This window comes from Malus sylvestris, chromosome 13 (assembly GCF_916048215.2).
Source record: "Malus sylvestris chromosome 13, drMalSylv7.2, whole genome shotgun sequence".
Lineage (NCBI taxonomy): Eukaryota > Viridiplantae > Streptophyta > Magnoliopsida > Rosales > Rosaceae > Malus > Malus sylvestris.
In genome coordinates, this window is record NC_062272.1 from 11,224,819 (window position 1) to 11,240,807 (window position 15,989).

Genomic DNA, 15,989 nt, shown 5'->3' on the forward strand with positions numbered 1-15,989 from the left:
ATGCTTACACCCCCCTCCCGGGCGGTGGGCTTGAGTATCCAACCTAATCAAATTAGGGTAGCCATGCCTAAATCCATCACCCCTCATAATTATATTATGAGCCTCACGTGGTAAGGTCCCACCAATTGTTACTTGGGAAAAGCCGTTGTGTTCCTTACTTCTTGCGATGCCAACAAAGAGGGTTTTAGGTTCAGGGAACGTTGGTCTGTAAGCCCTCCTCCTCCCCCCGGTTGGGCCAAAATGAACACTCAGTGCTGATATGCCCAATTCTTCCACATTTGTAACAAAAGTCTTGGAGCTGTTCATACCTAAATTCAATTCATGAGTCCATATCTCTAGATCTTGGTAGCCAGCACCACGTGATGAATGGATTTCCAGTATTAACCAGGGTTTTTTTTACTCTTAGAAACCCTATCGCCGTCATTGGGTCCTCCAGTTCAACGAACTCCCCCACCTCGGCTGAGAAACGCTTGGCACTATTCTCAGTGCATAAGTTGAGGGAAGACCTTTTATCTGGGCCACTTCCAAGTAGATTTCCTCTAGAGACATGTTACTAGGCCATCTTTTCACATAGAAGTTTTGGTAAGACAGAGAAACCGCTAAATTGTCATTCGCATCGACCTAGTCCCAGATGATATTTTGGGTTTTGCATATATAAACCTTTATCTAAATAGATCTCCATTTTTGGCAACAACAGTTGGAGACATTTTGAAAATATCTAGGACTCTAGGTCAACTTTTTGAAAATATCCAAAGGGTTTCCCATTTTCAATGGCCTCATATTTTTCCTTTGTCACCTAGAGTCATGTAATAAATATGAACCTTATAAATTTTTAAGTGCATTCATTTTTGTTATTGTTTATTAAGAAAATGAAGGATTCGAGCTGGAAACCTCTTTTCTACAACTGAGAGAAAAATATTGCTAATTAAACTAAGTGTGTTAGGTTTTAACAATGCATAAACAAATCATATTTTATGAATATGATGTAGTTTTTTAGTTGTATAAAGGTAAACTAAGAATGTGATATCCACAGATGGAGAAAATGGAGGAAGTAGTCTGGCATTTCAAGGAGCTAACCATTATTCAATGGAGGGAGGAGAGTTTGGAATTGTTTCTGGGACTGGGGATTTTACATTCTTTAAGGGGTATGGGATTATGGAAATAGAGTCCATGGATACAGAGAATCATAGATCTGTTCTTAAATTTAATGTCAAACTAAAGCACTACTAGTGAAAGTAAATGGCATTTGATTTCTATTTGTTTTTGCGAACGGTTGTTATTGACATTGCAAAAAGTTAATCTTCCTCGTACAGCCATATTTATAATAGCAACAACACTGCAAAAAAGTCGACCTCACTCAAACTTATAATAGCAAGTGCTTAGAAATTGTCCCAATTTTACTACTTAGGTGTTGAGTTTGTAAGAAAATACTTACTCATATACTTATAATAACAAGTGCTTAAAAATTATCCCAACTCTACCATTTAGGTGTTGAGTTTGTAAGAAAAGACTATAGACGTATATGTTATAAATATGAATGTCCATTTTTTTATTTGAGTGCATTACTTTATATCTGTACAAGCAATGACATCATGCATATCATCTCTTAAAATTAAATAATAAACATGCATATTTAAAGTAATGTTGTATTGTATTTTATACTTATCTTGTTTCTCCCACGTTTTTTGTGCAGCCGATGTGGGATATGAAACGTATACAAACAGCAAAGTGTAGATGGTATTGCCAAAAGCTAATTGGAACTTCAATTTCAGAAATAAAAGGGGATAATATATACAAGTGACAAACTAAAATGGCTGTTTTGACGTTTTTGAAACATTGTGTGAAAATTTAAAAGTAAAGCCCCTAGGCAAATTAAAGGAAGAGAATCTAAAAGCACATACGAGCTGGGACGAGGAGAGGAGGTCCAAAATAAAAATGAACATCGCTACAAAATTGGCTTCCCACAGATTGATTGGTATTGCTTAATATAGGTTGGGGGATGAAAACTTAAAACTAGGATTTGGTGGGTTGTGCCAGGCCCGAGCAATAGTGCAACGCTTGGACGACACATGAAAGCTCTAGTAGCAAGCTACTAAAATGAGCTCTCACCCAAAAAAATTAATTTAATATCGTGTGAACCATTGGTCCACGTATCAGATATTAAACTGATAAGAACAGATACTACACTTGATCTTAGCCAAAAGGCCGAGAAAGGTATGCTTATGTCAATATTGGGCATTCATTTTTATACACAGTTCATTCTTCTACTTTCTTCTGTGGTCGATGTGGGATTCTAATGCACTATTTCGAAGTACTCTTTCTGTCCTCGTACTTCAACCCAAGTTCACCTAAGGCCTCTCCGCAGCTCCCGTAAAGCATACACAGAAAAGCAAATGCATTAAGCTAATAAGATAAAAAAAATAGAAAAAATTAGTGAAAGTACATAACTGAAACTACAGCTCTTGGGAAATATGATGAAAACCGAAAGTTGCCCCCAACAGATTAACAACTTTTTGCGATATTTCCAAACCGCCAAAATTTTCGTACAATTATCCGTTAATGGATGTTTGAGATGATGGCCTTGAGCTTCTTCTGCAATGCTTCAATTTCTCCTCACCACCAACACCAAGGTCTCTTCTCTCTTCTCTCTTCTCTCTTCTCTCTTCTCTCTTCTCTCTCTCTCTCTCTCTCTCTCTCTAACAGTAAAGTTTTGTGCTAAAAATTTCAGCCAAAGTGAAGGTTACAAGCAGCAAAGGCCTTGAAGAAGCGAAGAATCTCATAAGAACTGTTGGGATTCCATAAAAAACCTCCTCTCCAGCAAAATCTCTTGAGAATGGCAAATGGGTCAAGCTCATCTGCGGCGCAAGCTTCGAGGATGTGGTTGATATCAGCAACCTTTCTCTGGTTTACACTCTTGCCGGAGATAATTAACTAAAATTTAACTGATTTTTTGCTGACTAAGTGAGAATAGATATTGGATTAAATTGATGTTAATTGCTTGACAAACGATTGGTTGCGATTGGTTGCGATTGATTACATAGACTCTGCAGCGGATGTGTCAGTGGTGAGTGCAGTGAACGAGGGGATTGATGCAGCAGTTGGGATTTTCAGTGGAATCACAGCACAGCGTCGCTTGTATCAAGGATTATCCAGAGCATCTCCTTCAGGCACTTAAGAGAGGTCGTTTCTTTGGTTGGGAACTGTCAATTGTTCCAATAAATACTTGAGTAATGGGCTACGTTTGGCTTCTAAATTCTAACCTAAACTGTGAGGGCCCGTTTGTTTGACCCGATTAGGCAGGATTGGACTGGACTAGACTGTAGTGCGTTGTTTGGTCTGCTCCAGGATTAGGTTTAATGAGCTTAGGTCGGACTCGCTCGGATTAAAGACCTTCTTACGCGTTCTTAACGGGGATCCCCAATTTCTGGCGGACTCGTAAGCCCTTCGCTGTTCTGATAGAGAGAACCGCGAGAGAGTCGCTGGTCTTATCTGCGTTTGTGTCTTCCCTCATCGTCATCCTTGCTTGCTCCCTCACCGTCATCCTTGCTTGCTCCTTCATCGTCGTCGTCCACACCATCATCTCTGCGTCTTTCCCTCATCTGCATCTGCCCGCCCTTATATGCTTTGAGTTGTCAGGTAAACTTCGAAACTTCGATTTATTTCTTCAATTTGTTTTGCAGATCGTGATGTTACTGAGCTTTATTTGATTTTGTTGTTTTGGGTTTGAGAAATTTTCAATCATAGACCTCTGCACTTGAACAAATTAGAGTTTTGATGTTTGGGTCAAATTGAGATTAGAATTTGGGGTTTTCATATTTCAACTTTTCTTTCAAATCCGAACTCAGAAACCATGCTTGGCCATAAAATTGACAAGTTTCTTTTGCAGAAGGAACACATACTTCCATCTCTGTTATGTTAGCATAAATCTGTGTGGTTTTTTGTTTTTATGTTCTTGGTTCACGAATCTTTACTAGTTTCTCTTTTTTATTTTATTAAATTTCATGTAGGGTTGGATGTTTGTGAATTGTTTGGATGAGAATTTATGTGAGCTGAAGAAATTTTTGTTATGCACTCTTTATATGAGATTCTGAGAAAATTAGGTGTTAGTCTGAAGGCATATATAAGGAGATCTGTATTACTAGGCATGTTTGACATTAAAATCCTGACCTATTTTATAGGGCTTATGGAGTTTGGATTAAAGTGGAAACTCTAAATATCTTCATTCAGCTTTTAGAGAAACTTTTGCAAGAATTTTCGTCTTTGGTCTCATTTTATTTGTTTGTTTGATTCTCTGGGAGAGGCGTAAAGATTTCTTCTGATAACAAGGAGAGATGACTAGTGAAAGGATTGTCTTTACTGGTGCATGGGCCATGAATTAGACATTTTTAGTTGGCATAAAATTTACTCTACTTTTGTGCCACTGGGAAGTATATGAAAGTGAGAGCAATTGCATACAAGTCGAGTTATAACGTGCACCCAATGAATTTCCATAGTTGTTCTTATAACCAGCTAATCTGAAAATTTCGTGTCCTTTCATACTTTGGACTTTCTATATGGCAGGAGGGTTAACTAGCATGCATCCTAAATGCATTTGGATTCATATACCCACTTCCCGCCCACCCTTCCTTTTAAAGTGAATAAAAAACACTCACAACTCTATTCATTCATAGGAAAATACTACTTGTTAACTATGATGGCTTTATAATTAAGCCTTGCGACCATGGCTTTACAACTAAGCCTTGCTATATCTCACGTGACAAGTGATGAAAGAATCTGGTTTGTGGTTATGTTTGAAGTCGTATCCTCTGTTTGGTTTTGTTTCTGCATTTTTTGATTTCCTTTTACCTTCCTCGGACCACCTTGTTTGAATGGCATTGGAGATAGGCAGGAGGAAATTCCATATGTCCTGTCAATGCCCAACCATGATATTACAATGTGAATGTTTTGTACCGTGTAGGGTTGATGCTGAACTGCAATATTCTGTGGTTGTTGGTTGCAGAGAAGATGAGCATAAGCGGAAGTGGCCACTACTCAGAACCCAAGGGAAAACAAGTAACAAATGACTGAAAACCCTCAAGTCTATAAGAAGGTATAATTCCTAAACCCATAGTTCAATTTTCGACATGGATCTATTGAATGTAGTCCTTGGATGTGTGAAAGTTTGCGTTGCATCTCTATGAATATGACTTCTGTGATATTATAGAAAAACCAAACTGTTTAGGCAAAATAAAAAAGGACCCACCATTTTGTAAAACTTCATGGCTGTTTGATATTTGATCGTATGAATTTAACTTTAGAAATACACTTCTTTAATTAGGTGGTAAAGATCCCCAATTCCAGTGTCCTACATGTTTAATTGGATGACAATATCTTCAAAAGAGTGTACTACAAGTTTGAACTATGTTTAATTGGATGACAATAGCTTCTTTTCCTGTTGAATGCTGTGTTTTCGATGAATAAGTTTGAACTACAAGTTTTTTTCCTAGATATCAATTTCAATAAAGGAGGCGGTCTTCTTCTGGTTTTTATCATACAAACTGTTTGTTCATAGTGAAGTCTATATGCATTATGATTGCTACCTTAAGATTGTAATTTAATGTACCATTTCCATAGTTGATGTTGTGAAGTTGACAAAGGATTGGCGTATTTATGATGTTGTTGTGTTGACAGTACAAGAACATGTTTACTTGATAAGGGATGTCATTCAAATAGAAAGAATAACATGGTTCTCTTTTTCTCTAAGTATTGTCTCTGACATTTCATGAAATGAACTAGAGGCATTAGGTAGGATCTTGTTGGGCAATCGGAGGGTCCCTAATCCTAACTTAACACAATTCACAACCCACGCAATCTCCTAGGTTTTTGAGCTTAAGTATCAATTATCATTGTTTAATCCCCAATCTTGAACAAAGTAATTTCTTGGATGAAGCTCTGTGGGCATGATTTCTTAATTGACTAATCTTAACACACATGCTACATGTGGGAGACTCTGTCTTTTTCCCCTATCAAAGAGGCAACCAACTCACACAAAGAATAATGTTTTCATGGGATTTCAACATCAACCGTATATTTGTTGATCCAAGATTAACTGTGACTTGGCTGGTTATTTTTAGGTTGTTGATGTAGTTAGTTGTTTCAGAATTCTTTGTATACCATTTCTTTTGCTCTAGTTCATTTCATATCATAATCACTTCATTTCCATCACCCTTAATAACAGTAAATATTACATATATAATGTTGTTATTTTTTGTTTCCTTTTTTTTTTTGTTTGGATAGATATGGATCAAAGGAAGCTTTTACTGATCTTATTGTTAGAGATGTCTCATTTTGAGACAATATGCACTTGTACGATTCTTGTGTTGCTGATGCTAAGGGCCAAACAAAGACATGTTGAACAAAGACATGTTGAACGACGCACTTTGACTAACCGTTCACTTGTTAGACGAGAGATTAGTTTGTGTTATCTGAATGGTATAATAGGGAATACTGATATTGAATGTGTCAACGAATTGAGAATGGATAGAAGGACTTTTGGCATATTATGTGACTTACTTCGTCAAGATGGGAGGGTAAAAACGGATGGTTTGGTGTTTGTAGAGGAGTAGGTGTGTATGACTTTACAAATACTAGCACATCATACTAAGAATTGTAGTGTTGGTGGTAGATTTTATAGGTCGGGAGAGACTATAAGTAGATATTTCAATAATGTATTGCAAGGAATTTTGCGATTACAAGGTATCCTACTAAAAGTCCCTCAGCCTGTGCCTATTGATTATACAGATCTTAGGTGGCGATGTTTTAAGGTATGTTGATAATTTTTTTCATTTTCCCTAAGCTTTAACTCTTCATTCTTTTTGTATAAATTAACAAAAGCTTTTTTTTTTTTGTTTAGAATTGCTTGGGAGCATTAGATGGAACACACATTGATGTGCATGTACCTGAAATTGACAAACCAAGATACCGAACAAGAAAAGGTCGAGTCGCAACTAATGTGTTAGGTGTGTGTTCAGAAGATATGCAGTTCATATATGTGTTTCCGGGGTGGGAGGGTTCCGCATCAGACTCTAGAGTGCTACATGATGCAATTACTAGGCCTAATGGTTTTAAGGTACCAGCGGGTAAGACTATTAGTTAGTCTCAACTTTGTAAGTTAGGTCTAGTTTTGTTTGTGAACTACAAAATACTAATAAGGTCTTCTTCTTTTTTATTAGGTTATTATTACCTTGTAGATGGTGGTTATACAAATGGTGAAGGATTTCTTGCACCCTATAGAGGAATACATTATCATTTATCTAAATGGGAGGGACGAACACCTTCTAATAAGGAAGAATATTTTAACATGAAGCATTCTAAGATAAGGAATATAATTGAACGCTGTTTTGGCTTGCTAAAAGGAAGGTAGGCTATACTAAGAAGTCCATCTTTCTATCTGATAAGGACACAAGGTCGAATAATTACCGCATGTTGCCTACAACATAATCTTATTGGGCAAGAGATGTTTGTAGATCCAATGGAGAATTTGCCAATAATAGAAGATGGACAAAATACAGAAGAAGGTGAATATGTTGGTAGTGTTGAAACATCTGATCAGTGGACTGCAAAAAGGAATGCTATGGCTCAGGAAATGTATAATGAGCGGAGAACAATTAGGAACCAGCAACCGAACTAGCTATATGTGTTAATAATAACATTTTATTTTAGTTTTCCTTTTTATCATGCATATGTTGGATAATAGCAAAATCATTAGATTGCTCATCAGTGAATGTCTTTCGATTTATTGATTGGATGGTATGCAAATTAATTGGATATTATGCAAATTGATTTTATATTATGCAAATTAATTCTTTGTATTGTACTTTAGTACATTCAAATAATTTTTGTTTAGGTATGGATAACGACAATAATTTGAATGCTGCTCAATAGCCAAAAGGAAGAATGCGTAAATGGGAAGCATTTGAGGAAGAAGTATTACTATCTGTTCTTGAGGATTTTGTTGCTCGGAAGCAACGGTGTGACACAGGTGTTTTCAAACAAGGTACTTTGATTGAAATAGCGAAAGCTGTCAATGTTTTATGTCCTAATTCAAATATAAAGGCAACTACACATATTGAGTCAAAGTTGAAGAAATGGAAAAAAACATATAGTTTGTTCCTTGACATGATAAACACAAGTGGATTTGCATGGAATGATGTCAAAAAGTGCGTTGAAGTTGACAGTGATGACGCATGGCAAACTTATGTGCAGGTTCATATCCTATTTTATTTATACATTAGTTATATTCTTGTTGCTATATTTGTTACGCATACTAAATTTTAGTTTTGCTATGTTGATATAATCTTAGAAAAATAAAGAAGCCGATGGATGGAGAAGCAAACCTTTTCCACTGTATGATAGATTTGCATATATATTTGGAAAAGATCGGGCTACGGGTAATGTAGCCGAAACCCTTGCTGAAATGATGGAGGAACAACGTCATGATCAAGTTGGTGCAAGTGATATTGGAGGTGAAAATTTTGTTTCTTCAATGAACCAACAAAGCCAACAAAGCACTCCATCTGAAAATAGCCAAAGAAAGAGGAAAAGAGCTATGAGAAGTTCAAGTGATGGAACCGAGGCCCTTATCAGTGGACTGAAAGAATTTTATGTTGAAAGTGGGAAGAGGATGCAAATGGTAATTGAAGCTATGGTTCAAGGTACTGCAAATCATAGTGACATAGCTAACGAACTTGAAGCAATGGGTTTTTATCCTATGGAACAAATTGATGCATTGACTCTTATTTTGGAAAAACCACAAAATGTGGGAGTGTTCAGGGCAATCAATTCGGAACTCAAGAAAGTGTTCGTCCAAAGGCTTTTAAGTGACAAAGTAAGCGGATAAGTATATTATGTGGTGCCTTTTGACATGAATGTATTTTATTAATCGTACAATCTTGTGTTATGGCTTCTAACTTAGATTTGCACTATGAAGTAGTTTGACTAATGGTAACTAGGATTTTGTAAATTATGGAGATCTACTTTGGAATGCTATACTATAATTAACTGGTATTTTGTAAATTATGGAGATCTTCTTTCTCTTCAGATTTAGTCCAAGAACCAGTTACCCTCGAGACCATACCATGGTCACTTCTATGTCTGCTGCTGCTCACTGGTTGTTGTTACACTGAGTCGTATTCGACTCATTTGCTTGGACCCCTGCTGAGTTGTTATTCTATGTTGCACGAGTTGAAAATTGTGGGAAGGTGAAGAAGTTAGCCAAAGGCTGTTGCTTGCTCCTCTTGTTGCTGTTCATGGACTGAAAAATTTGCTCTAGCTCATTCACAAAGTTTATGGCACCCCCAACAATTGATGCTTTGTCCCCCTGTAACAAATATTTATAACAATATTAATTTGGTCCAATCCCCAAAAAAAATTCCGTTTAAAAGAACATATGGGTAGAAATCTATGTGAGTTTTTTGGGTTAATCCCAAAAACATTTCAATCTAAAGAAAATGGAGATGCAAGGGACTTCTAGTTGTACTGCCTCCTTTAATAGTGGTTAAGCCAGTTTACCCTCACATTCAAGGTTCTTTGTTTGTGTATCTCCCTCCCGTAATATGACTTTTGTAAAAGAAAAACAAAAATAAAAACATATGTAGCTCGATGAAAATTTTTGGCCCTTTTTGTACCTCTTGATTTGTTTCTTGTTTTCTTGTTTTCTTGTTTAAACTTGGAATACTTGTGGAGCCTGCTCTGTGTTCTAACAGAATTGAGATTGTTTTTGTAACTAGACAAAATATCAGAGGGAAAATAAGTGGTAAAACCGTTTTATACACCAAGCCCAATTTCATTTGAATTAGGATATGTATTTATCTTTTCATTTATATTAGCAGGTACTAAAAACAAAACAATTGTCCTCTTTTTTTAAGATTCATAATATACATGGCAAAAATATGCTCCAATTAACCCAGATCATGAGATTTGTAGCATTACTCTATTACACAATGGCAAAAATTTTAGGGCGTTGGGCATAGGTTTTTTAGCTATTAAAATAGAACAATAATGTAGTTCTAGTATAAGCAAACACAAATCTGGTGAACAATACTGTTTTCATTATCCTGCTTCTTAGTCCGACACTGCGCCAAACGCTTCACTAAGTTAGTCCAACTTAGTCTAGTCTAAGCCAGACCAGCTTAGTCCCTGCAGCTAGTCCAGTCCGAGACAGTCCGGTGCAATAAACGCACCCTGATAATACAAAAAACATAATTAGGTTGGGCTGTTAAAGACTAAACTATGATTTGGTGGGTTGTGTCAGGCCCGAGCAGTAGTGCAACGCTTAGATAACACACGAAGTCTCCAATATCAAGTTATTGTAGTGAGCCCTCACCCTAAAGAAATTAATTTAATATCGTCTGGACTATTGGCCCACCTATTAGATATTAAACTGATAAGAACATATACTACACTTGATCTCAGCCAAAAGGCCGAGAAATGTGTTATTATTTCGATGTTGGGCTTCCTTTTTTATACAAATTAACTCTTCTAATTTAATAAGTTGGCCGATGTGAGATTGTAATACTTTATTGCAGTGCTGTTTCTAACTTTGTACTCTAATACAATTACATCTTATCACTCTTAGGCCTACAAAACCATGTCTTATCATCAAAATCCAAAATTAAAAATAAAACTTAACACTAAAACGAAACTAAGCTTTACACTAGGATCTCCACATTAGGATTGAACAAAGAGGATTATACAAGCAAACTCTCTTTATTGATACTTCAATATCTTACAATGCTTGGTGAACCAAGGATGAATGCTCAACCAAGTCTCTACTACTAAGCCCTCTTAAAAGTCTCAATGCTCAACTCAGTCTAAGAATACAAAGCATAAGCACACCTATTTATAGGCAAGGGGGGATGTCTCCCGAACCTCACCTAGGACTAAGAAATATTATACTCTTTTGTCTCTTTTCTACAATAATGGGTGAGAATCTCTCTTTATAACTCATTACACTTTACTTTAGTCACACTCACTTCATGTCTTATCGATGCTACGTGTCGTCATCATATTCCACCACGCTTCTGCATGCATTAGTTCCATCATTCACATCAACCTAGTTCTAGATGATATTTTAGGTTTTGCATATATAAGCCTTTATTTAAAAGGATCTCCATTTTTGGCGAACAACAGTTGGAGACTTTTTGAAAATATTATCTGGGACTCTAGGTCAACTTTTTGAAAATATCCAAAGGGATTCCCATTTTCAATGGCCTCATATTTTCTTTTGTCACCTAGAGTCACGTGATAGATATGAACCTTATAAATTTTTAAGTGCATTCATTTTTGTTATTGTTTATTAAGAAAATGAATGATTCGAGCTAAAAACCTCTTTTCTACAACTGAGAGAAAAATATTGCTAATTAAACTAAGTGTGTTAGGTTTTAACAATGCATAAACAAATCATATTTTATGAATATGATATAGTTTTTAAGTTGTTGTTTGGACCCAAATTTACACAAACGGCCCGTGCAAAGGGCTGTTGAGTGAGCATAGCTCCACACCATTAGATATCAAGAAGATAATTTTGTTATTGTTAAAGGATAATATTATGATTTTTCATCATAATAATTATTTTTTAATGATAAATTATCTTGATATTTTCTTGTACAAGATAAATGGGGGTATGCATTAAGGCACGACATCAAATAATGAAGCATGCAAGATGGGATTGGATTTCTTGAAACTGTTATTATCCAATTCAAGTTTGGTGATAATGATGATGATTAAGTGTTATCATGCACGTGGCTTGGTACTGATCAGGATGGTCAAAGATGATGGAATAATCGTGAGATAATGATTACACTTCGCGATTTGCAACGGATTGCATGAGTGCATTTGGACAATAAAATGGAGAAGGGAGTATCCTGGTTGAAGTAGGAAGCATGACTTAATGCATTATCACTTGGTCATTCATTGGGCTAGAGTGAAAATATGTGGCTATCAAGAAAAGCCATGTTATATGCTCAAACTCATCAGATTCTTCATCACTATAAATATGAAGCGTTGTGCAACGTGCTGAGCCTCTCCAATTCAACACACAAATTGCCCTGCCCAAAGCCTCTCAACAACCTTTGAGATTTTATCCTTCTCCTCATTCTTCTTGCCAACACATCTTCAGTTTTGATAAGTAGCACGTGAAAGCAACCGACGACATCTTCAGTTTAGATAAACATCATTGGAGCCGTAGAATCAGCCAATCAATGAGCACTTTCAGTTTGGATAAACAACACTGCTTCGAGACAGATTGATTATTTATCCAAGTCTTGGTCGACAAGGACTTTCAAGTTCTTATTGGTAGAGGTCATTTCATCAGCCTTCTTGGCGAAGTGAGGTGTTACAGGTTACTAGGCTCGGCATTGAACGTTGAGTTGTTTTATGATTGGATATTCACAAGTACACTTTAGATTTCGGCATTCCGACGGTCGAATCACATTTACCATCCAGACATACATCTCTTTCAAGTATTTGTGTCCATATAGTCTGGTACCAGTTTGATGTGCTTATACTCTTACAAATATAATCACCGTGACCGAACCTGACATCGACGATTTGTGAACTTTGTAAAGACTAGCAGCTTTGTCTTTAGGCTCAAGAACCTGAAGGCCGAGATATGTTCCTTTCTCGACTACAGTTGCAAGATCAAGAAGTTAGCAGCGCGCTCAATGCGACATCATCATATTTTACTCCTCGGCCGAGCTCGGCTGTTGAGTTGGCACACCTCGCACATAACCGAATGACGTAGTTAACTCATTATTTACTCCGCATGCGCGCCATATAGGCTTGGTAGTTTTTAGGGTCAACAGTTGTATAAAGGTAAACTAAGAATGTGATATCCATGGATGGAGAAAATGGAGGAAGTAGTCTGGCAATTCAAGGAGCCAACCATTATTCAATGGAGGGAAGAGAGTCTGGAATTGTTTCTGGGACTGGGGATTTTACATTTGTTAAGGGGTATGGGATTATGGAAACAGAGTCCATGGATATAGAGAATCATAGATCTGTTCTTAAGTTCAATGTCAAACTAAAGCACTATTAGTGAAAGTAAATGGCATTTGGTTTCTGTTTGTTTTTGCAAACGGTTGTTATTGACACTACAAAAAATTAGTCTTACTCATATAGCCGTACTTATAATAGCAACAACACTGCAAAAAAGTTGGCCTCACTCATACTTATAATAGCAAGTGCTTAGAAATTGTCCCAATTTTACTACTTGGGTGTTGAGTTTGTCAGAAAAGACTTGCTCATAGTTTGTAAGAAAAGACTTTAAACATATATGAGTTGTTATAAATATGGATATCCATTATTTGATTTGTGTGAATTACTGGGTGTTGAGTTTGTCAGAAAAGACTTATAGTTTGTAAGAAAATACTTTAAACATATATGAGTTGTTATAAATATGGATATCCATTATTTGATTTGTGTGAATTACTTTATGTCTGTACAAATGACATCATGCATGTATAAACAATGACTTACATAGATATGATATTATTCCCTCAAACCAAATACCAAATAATGAACATCCATATTTACACATTAGTATGTTGTATTGTATTTTATACTTATCTTGTTTCTCCCACGTTTTTTGTGCAGCCGATGTGGGATATGAAACGTATACAAACAGCAAAGTGTAGATGGTATTGCCAAAAGCTAATTGGAACTTCAATTTCAGAAATAAAAGGGGATAATATATATATACAAGTGAGAAACTAAAACGGCTGTGTTGACGTTTTTGAAACCTTGTGTGAAAATTAAAAAGTGAAGACCCTAGGAAAATTAAAGGAAGAGAATCTCAAAAGCACATACGGCGCTGGCATGAGGAGAGAAGGTCAAAAATAAAAATGAACTAATGCATCGCTATTGATTGGTATTGCTTAACATAGGTTGGGCCATGAAAATTTAAAACTAGGATTTGGTGGGTTGTGCCAGGCCCGAGCAATAGTGCAACGCTTGAGCGACACGCAAGAACTCCAGTAGCAAGCTACTGTGGTGAGTCCTCACCCTTAAAAAATTAATTTAATATCGTGTGAACCATTGGTTCACGTATCAGATATTAAACTGATAAGAACAGATACTACACTTGATCTTAGCCAAAAGGCCGAGAAAGGTATGCTTATGTCAATATTGGGCATTCGTTTTTATACGCAGCTTTGTTCTTCTACTTTTGTCCGTGGTCGATGTGGGATTCTAATGCACTATTTCGAAGTACTCTTTCTGTCCACGTACTTCAACCCAAGTACACCTAAAGCCTCTCCGCAGCTCCCGCAAAGCATACATAGAAAAGCAAATGGATTAAGCTAATAAGATAAAAAAAAATAGAAAAAATTAGTGAAAGTACATAACTGAAACTACAGCTCCTGGGAAATATCCGTTAATGGATGTTTGAGATGATGACTTTGAACTTCTTCTGCAATGCTTCAATTTCTCCGCACCACCAACACCAAGGTCTCTTCTCTCTCCTCTCTCTCTCTCCCTCTCTCTCTAACAGTTAAGTTTTGTGCTAAAATTTCAGCCAAAGTGAAGGTTACAAGCAGCAAAGGCCTTGAAGAAGCGAAGAATCTCATAAGAACTGTTGGGATTCCATCAAAAACCTCCTCTCCAGCAAAATCTCTTGAGAATGACAAATGGGTCAAGCTCATTTGCGGCACAAGCTTCGAGGATGTGGTTGATATCAAGAACCTTTATCTGGTTTACACTCTTGCAGGAGATAATTAACTAAAATTTAACTGATTTTTTTGCTAACTAAGTGAGATTAGATATTGGATTAAATTGATGTTAATTGCTTGACAAACGATTGGTTGCGATTGGTTGCAGTTGATTGCATAGACTCTGCAGCAGATGTGTCAGTGGGGAGTGCAGTGAACGAGGGATTGATGTAGCAGTTGGGATTTTCAGTGGAATCATAGCACAACGTCGCTTGTATCAAGGATTATCCAGAGCATCTCCTTCAGGCACTTAAGATGGGCCGTTTCTTTGGTTGGGAACTGTCAAATGTTCCAATAAATACTTGAGTAATGGGCTACGTTTGGCTTCTAAATTCTAACCTAAACTGTGATAATACAAAAACATAATTAGGTTGGGCTGTTAAAGACTAAACTATGATTTGGTGGGTTGTGTCAGGCCCGAGCAGTAGTGCAACGCTTAGATAACACACGAAGTCTCCAATATCAAGTTATTGTAGTGAGCTCTCACCTTAAAGAAATTAATTTAATATCGTCTAGACTATTAGCCCACGTATTAGATATTAAACTGATAAGAACAGATATTACACTTGATCTTAGCCAAAAGGCCGAGAAAGGTGTTATTATTTCGCTGTTGGGCTTCCCTTTTTTTTTATACAAATTAACTCTTCTAATTTAATAAGTTGGCCGATGTGAGATTGTAATACTTTATTACAGTGCTGTTTCTAACTTTGTACTCTAATACAATTACATCTAATCACTCTCAGGCCTACAAAACCATGTCTTATCATCAAAATCCAAAATTAAAAATAAAACTTAACACTAAAACGAAACTAAGCTTTACACTAGGATCTCCACATTAGGATTGAACAAAGAGGATTATACAAGCAAACTCTCTTTATTGATACTTCAATATCTTACAATGCTTGGTGAACCAAGTATGAGTGCTCAACCAAGTCTCTACTACTAAGCCCTCTTAAAAGTCTCAATGCTCAACTCGGTCTAAGAATACAAAGCAAAAGCACACCTATTTATAGGCAAGGGAGGAAATTTCCCGAACCTCACCAAGGACTAAGAAACATTATACTCTTTTGTATCTTTTTTACAATAATGGGTGGTAATCTCTCTTTATAACTCATTACATTTTACTTTAGTCACACTCACTTCATGTCTTGTCGATGCTACGTATCATCATCATATTCCACCACGCTTCCGCATGCATTAGTTCCATCCATCGCTGGGCCAGTACTCGTCATCCAACCCTTCCGA

General features: G+C 36.6%; 4 non-coding genes and 2 pseudogenes across 4 annotated transcripts; 2 read left to right on the plus strand and 4 right to left on the minus strand.

Moving 5' to 3' along the window:
* Positions 1-2,023: 2,023 nt before the first annotated feature.
* On the minus strand, positions 2,024-2,218 carry LOC126598237 (U2 spliceosomal RNA). Its single transcript, XR_007614753.1, has one exon. It is a non-coding gene; the product is annotated as a U2 spliceosomal RNA (small nuclear RNA).
* Positions 2,219-2,553: 335 nt separating this feature from the next.
* Positions 2,554-3,175, plus strand: LOC126595696 (uncharacterized; annotated as a pseudogene).
* Positions 3,176-10,277: 7,102 nt separating this feature from the next.
* On the minus strand, positions 10,278-10,473 carry LOC126598241 (U2 spliceosomal RNA). Its single transcript, XR_007614757.1, has one exon. It is a non-coding gene; the product is annotated as a U2 spliceosomal RNA (small nuclear RNA).
* Positions 10,474-13,954: 3,481 nt separating this feature from the next.
* On the minus strand, positions 13,955-14,150 carry LOC126598235 (U2 spliceosomal RNA). Its single transcript, XR_007614751.1, has one exon. It is a non-coding gene; the product is annotated as a U2 spliceosomal RNA (small nuclear RNA).
* LOC126595695 (uncharacterized) lies at positions 13,996-15,049 on the plus strand (annotated as a pseudogene).
* A 96-nt stretch (positions 15,050-15,145) lies between these two features.
* On the minus strand, positions 15,146-15,341 carry LOC126598240 (U2 spliceosomal RNA). The gene has a single exon (XR_007614756.1). It is a non-coding gene; the product is annotated as a U2 spliceosomal RNA (small nuclear RNA).
* Positions 15,342-15,989: the final 648 nt, after the last annotated feature.